The sequence below is a fragment of the Myzus persicae genome, unplaced genomic scaffold, assembly GCF_001856785.1.
Source record: "Myzus persicae strain clone G006 unplaced genomic scaffold, MPER_G0061.0, whole genome shotgun sequence".
NCBI classification, from domain to species: domain Eukaryota; kingdom Metazoa; phylum Arthropoda; class Insecta; order Hemiptera; family Aphididae; genus Myzus; species Myzus persicae.
Window position 1 is genome coordinate 171,060 of NW_019103954.1, and position 6,649 is coordinate 177,708.

Sequence of the window (6,649 nt, forward strand, 5' to 3'; positions counted from 1 at the left end):
GTTATCATAGTTTAGGAGAAAAGTTAAAAAATTGAAATTTTGGCACTGTTCACGCAGATATTTTTGTGGATTTAAATCATTATACCACTTGGGTGTGATATCGGAAATCTCTCATTAATATTTTATATTAAAGCTAGCTTAATTACCCACTTATTAATTATTACTAAGTTACATTTTTATTATTTTCCTATTTCGCACAAATTCTTGAAGTTTTCAAAATTCAGACATTTTTCATTTCAATTACCATACTTACCTAACCTAACCATACTTACATTATTAAAAATAAAGAGAGTAAAACATTGCCAACATAGACAACACATTTGATGAACAACTAGGTGGTGCTAAGACTATAAGAATGAAAAAGAATTTTTTTTAAATATGTATAGAAATCATGTGAAATATGAATTAAAAATTAAATGTATAAATTTTCATCTATCCTTCACTTATATTTAAATTCTGATCAGGGAAATAATTAGTTTGAAAAAAAAAAACGGTTTTGGTTATTTGAAAACAAGAGATGTAAACATTGAGTACTTTTTATTATGTACGCTTATGATGGTCAAAAACGTTTTTAGAAATATATGTACATATGGCTATAAGCGAATACAGTTGAACATAAGTATCAAAATATATTATTATTAATAAATGTAATAAAAAAAATGAACTTCAAGGTTTTAGTTTACTAAATTATTGATTAATTAGATGTTAAAAACAGTTTTACAGTGTTTTTAATCACTCAACTTCACAATATATTTTATCATAATACTTTGATTTAAAAATTTAATTGCTTAACCGACACAATTGGTCGGGAGTCTACGACATTCACGCTACACAATAAATATTCTTATTTGTTATACTTTATAATACTTTTTTTTAAATGCAAAAAGATTATGCGAAATTGTCGTTCATTAAATATAGTATGCATTTAATAAAATAATAACAATTTGTTTTTGTTACTAATGAAAGAAAAACATTTAAAGTTCAAAGGTACAATTTAATCATTTTATGTGTACCCATATGACTATTTTGTGATAGTTAAATTCTATTTAAAGCTAACGATTCAAATTCAATTCAGACATTTTCACTTGAGTTTATGTGTAATCAATTTCTTCAAATTGATAATAAACGAAGACCAAAATAGGTATTTATCTCAAAATTAATATTAACCTTTCAACAAATAAGAACCATAGTAATAACCAGGTTATTAAAATAATTAATTTTTAATTTTCACAAGTATTTTTTAAACGCAAACTAATAATATGTAATTGCACAGTCGCGTAAGTAGTTAACCGAACTTTCCAAATCGTATGTGCTATAAACTATACAGAAAATTAAAAAATTATTCCCTTGTATGCAAGTAATAAAATACATCTGAATAATTACTCCTGCGTTGAAACATTTAACTTATTTTGTCTAAATTTGTTGAAACTATCAATCGAGGGGTCAAATAACATATTACCTAGCTATAAAAATAACATCTGGTATTATTCATTAGACTTGTATTGGTATACTGAAAAAAACGATGCCAATATTAAATTAGTTTTTTTAAATACTTCGTATAACATACCTGCAGCAGATGTGACACTGAATTTTTTTTCCTACATCAGACACAGCAGACATGAATTTCGCGTAATATTCCCAACGTTTCCCGCAGAAGGTCATATCTAATTTACGATCTCTTGTTACTTGACGTATACTATGGGCACGTATATCTATTCGTAATTTCTGTTGATGGGTATATATTTGCGTGACGAAGAAACACATAATATGCAGAAATGTGTGCACATTTCGACATTTATTATTACAATTTGAGGTCAATAAATATTGTTGTTTGTCGGTGCCTACTAAAAGTGAAAGCACACAAAATTTTAGCCCCACTATGTCTCGGACTGCGATTAGTCGACAGCGAGTAAAAAAAAATTTTAAATCTAGAAAGTATAAAAATGATTATTGTAAAATATGTCCCACGCCGTCTGCAGTGAGTCACAATATCGTACATAATATAATATTGTGCAGACACATACTATTATATATGTATGAACTTTAGGTACTAGGATAGACATATTATAATAATAACATACTATTTTTTATTGAACAGTGTCTCTAAATTTAAAGAAAGAGAAATTAACGCGACGATAATAATTAATAATAAACTATAATTACTATAATAACTATATAATACATTATAATTAACGAGCATTCGCGGGCCGCGGCAGTTTTTATCGATATAAACAATTAATCGTGCAGCGCGTGTCACAGTTGCATTTATCATTACTCGCCAATAATATTATATTAATATTATACATCATATAACATCATATACCTACCAAATGCACTTATAATATTATATGCATTATGAACATAATTATTGTCATGATTGTTTGTCTTTTGATTTTCCGGACAAAAGTGTTTCTCATCAACCATCACCGGTAGGATTTTGGGAATATCAGTTGTTAAAATTGCACCTTACCCCCCTCAACATTTTCTCTCACAAAATTAAAATGGCTCGAAATGCATTGGATTTTTTGGATCCAAATCACTCTAATGTAAAATATAAAACATATTATCAAATTATTCTGTACCACTCGAACAAACTCCACCAACATATTTTCCTCCATGTTATTGGAATATGAGTTCATGCACTCAACTAGGGACTGGACGAACAATTAATGTTTGTAAAATGTGATTCAGGAATATGTCATAATTATTATTTATTTTTATTAATTTGATGTCAATATAGTATAGATAGCATTAAAAATTAAAAAAATTGAATAAACCCAAATATTTGGCTCATCATAAAAAATGTTCAAAAGAGCAACAGTATTCCAACCATGACGTATCTATACCTATGCAATCACACAATATGGTTACACGTATTGATAAAACAACAGGCAAGATAAAACAAATTGTTAGTCGCTAATTATACATTTAATTCAGTATGCGATGACTTGGAAGCAAAATATATATTTTTTGAAACATATTACTGAAATTAGTTTGGGTATGATATAGCTAATAAAAAATAATGTGTTTAGTTTGAATTATACAATACAGTTTCTTCATTTGTATAATATTATATGCATATATTGTGTACGTTTTAAAATTGTCTGGAGGCAAAATATGTTCTAAGCAAAAAGTAAAATGTCCTGGCGCAATATACAGGTAATATAATATAAATGTTAAATACACTTTTCAGTTTTCAGTGTGCTAAACATAGGTAATACGTGATAGCTGATAATCAGTTTAGCGGCCATAACAATACAAAGGTACCTTAGTTAAGACTTAAAATGCACATGTGACCATTACACCATGATTATACGCGGATCTCGGGTCAACATCTGTTAACCACCGGCCGCAGTGGTTGACCTCAATAAATAAATAGCATAACGAAAATCAGCCCCCGCAAAAGACTTATCCGAGAGAACTACACTGATCCCCCCTCCCCTTCTCCAGCAAAGAGGCGCTCACTAGGAAGGCTTAAAACAGTCTCGGGTTTCGCTTGTTTATCCGCGATAGAAGACATAACAATAATAATAATAACTGTAAGACCCTGCTACGGGTCCATATTGTCTTAAGTGTGTGTTTGTATACATACACGAAAGACGATTGCGTTCGCCGGGCTTTTCTAGAGGAATTAAAAGTCCGCGGTTTTCTTGGAACGGGATCTTATATGACGGTGTGCGACTTAGGTGGAAAAGTTTCGTCTTTTGTTATCAACCCCCCTCAACCCCCATCTTATTTTCGACCCTTCCGCTCAACCGCAAGCACAAACACGTGTCCCTCTCTAATGTTATCTTGCTCTTGTCAGCCCTATTAAAAAGTATCTCAAATATTTCCTTTCTCTCTCTCTCTCTCTCTCTCTCTCACACACACACACACACACACACTATCTTTCTCTTAATATATATAATACACACTAAGACTAAGTCATGTAAGTACCTATATACCGCTTATGAAACTACACAACCTTCTATACAAACATAATGAATATAGTATTAAATACACTGCCGTAGCGAGAAAATACACAACGCCATAATATCACGTCTACCGAGACGAGATCGTATTTCCTACAGGAATACATTTTTCGCGCATTCACGCACAAACAACAATCGTACGTTGTACATGTACTTATCTATTGTAATCATCTGCAATGATAATACAATATTATATGTTCATCGTATCATTAGCATCATGGACTTATAATATTACAACAATCGACCTACGCGTGCAGGCCATCGCAGATTTCACCCTCTTAATCATAATAAATAGAACCTCGTGGAAAACTATAATGAACACGAATATAATATATACAGGACTGTAGCAAATATTTGAATACTTTTATTCTGAGTACCTATATATATATTGAATTTAAAAATCGACTTGAATTATATGAAGATATTGAGGCTCCTTAAAGTCACAAAATCATTTATTAATTATATTTCTTAAATAAAATGCCATAAAAAATAGGTAGGTAATTAGAAAAAAATATTTATTGACAGGTTCAAACACGATGACTTTTATCTGTACATAATACCCCTGAGAAGTTATTAACATTAACATGTCAAAAACCTCTCAAACAATCGTTTTATACTTATCAATTTTCTGGATGCAGGACAACTAATTAAAAATGGTAACAAAATTAATTTTATAACAAAATTTAGGATAGCAATATCTTGTCTCATGACGTTAATACATAAACATATAACATACATTACACATGCATTAATGTGATTAATTCGAATTGCCTATTTAAAGTTTAAACAGTGCGCGTTGTAAATGACATTTGTTTTGCGTTAATTTTTAATCGTTGGGTTCTACCTCTGGATAGCCTCCCTCCTCTAGCATATCATTATTGTGTGATCCTTTTTTATTTTATAATGTTCTACTATTATGCCTTGTAACATAAATTGTAAATATTCGTTTAATAATAATAAAAAATTGTTATAGTTTTTCACTTTGCTATGTATTATATGCGATTACAATTTAAAAAAAAATACGATTTCCGCCCGCCTGTGACATTATGTAATATATATGTTATTACCACATCGAACAACAATTAACGTATGATTAATATGTGCATTGTTACGCTGGAGTGTCAAGCAGCATGCCGTTTAAAATAAATGTCTTATAGTATTAAATATTAATTGACAATTGTTGTGAGTACTTACTTCTCAGGTGGCCGCCGTCGTGCTCCCAGCTGTAACAATAAGGATAGATATTACGTAAGGATACAAATTCATAAGGGAAATAATTCTCATTATAATTTAGGCATATTTTGTAAAATGTCACATAGTCATAATATTATTTCACATTTATTATTACTTATTAGTATTTAATAGTGTACAATCGATAAACAATAACACGCCGTGTTTTCTTTTCTCTTGAGCCTGGCGATCGACGAGTGTAGTGTAGGCAGATACGTGTACACTGTAGGTACATGCAATTAACAAGAAATAGTTTGAATTTCCTCAGACACAACAATAATATTGTTCACAGGTATAAAAAAAAAACAATAAAATTAGAAAAAATCGACTTTAGGTTGCTACAAGTATATTATTTTTACACTCTTATAATATTTTATATCGTTAACATAGTACGTATGCGTGGAAGCGACGTGCAAATCAGGACTAGGTCGGAGACGAGAGACACGACTCGTGTGTGATAAAAATACATATACAGAAGAATGATATTATGATAAATATGTATTAATTTTCTAGACAACGTGTTAACAATGATCGGAACACGTATATTGTCGTAGAAATAGTCTAGTGAGCACAATATATTAAATTATGGACAACGCTGTCTGGATAGATCTATACTAGTGAGCGACGAGACACACACACACACACGCGCGCGCGTCATCGTTATCTAGCCGCAATATACTTTATAATGTGCAGTCGAGGGAAATAGTGTTAATAATGTATATCATGTAGGACGTAAAATTGCGACGCACTGCGATTTTGCGTAAGGACGTCGGACAAGACTTGCCGATGGTGGTAAAAGTATAAGTGGCCACACCGGGAAATAATAAAAATAAATAAAAACCCGAGGTAAAAAAATTATATACATTTTCAATTTTTATTATACCCGGTCGGGCCTCGTTGCATTGGGAGTTACCGCTTACCGAGTACTATTATACGCATATGAAATATTATGTTCTAAACACCTGCAGTAAGGACTGCATGACGTTGTTGCGTCATCGGTTAAATGCGAGTAACTATTAATATAAAAATTGTGTCAACAAAAAAATCATGCAATGCTATTAAACCACAGTGGTGGGCAACTGGCGGCCCGCGAGCCTTTTTTATCTGGCCCGAGCTACATTTTCAAATTACATTATAAACAAAATAAATGCTAATTAAAATGTACACTTTAAATGACACCCTCCCTTTTTTTTTGGCTTTCTATTCTCTGGCTCGTTAGATTTTAATTTTCTAAAAATTGGCCCACTAGTAACTTTTAGTTTCCCATCTACTAAAATGTGTACCAGAATGAAAACTCTCCACCCCTTAGCAAACTACAAATAAACTCTCCGAATAAAATCTTCACTTCTTCTACACATCACAATAATTCGGCTGTGTCTACTTAGTAAACATAGACATTAGCCTCTTCCACAAAAATTAAAAATCCAATCCATCCAAAACAAATTCCT

General features: G+C 31.1%; 1 long non-coding RNA gene across 1 annotated transcript in view; it reads right to left on the reverse strand.

The window, feature by feature from the left end:
• Positions 1 to 5,990, reverse strand: part of LOC111036830 — an 11,663-nt gene extending 5,673 nt beyond the window's left edge. Inside the window, exon 1 of the long non-coding RNA XR_002604810.1 lies at positions 5,166 to 5,990. This is a non-coding gene — a long non-coding RNA (uncharacterized LOC111036830). The remainder of the gene's footprint in view (positions 1 to 5,165) is intronic.
• Positions 5,991 to 6,649: the final 659 nt, after the last annotated feature.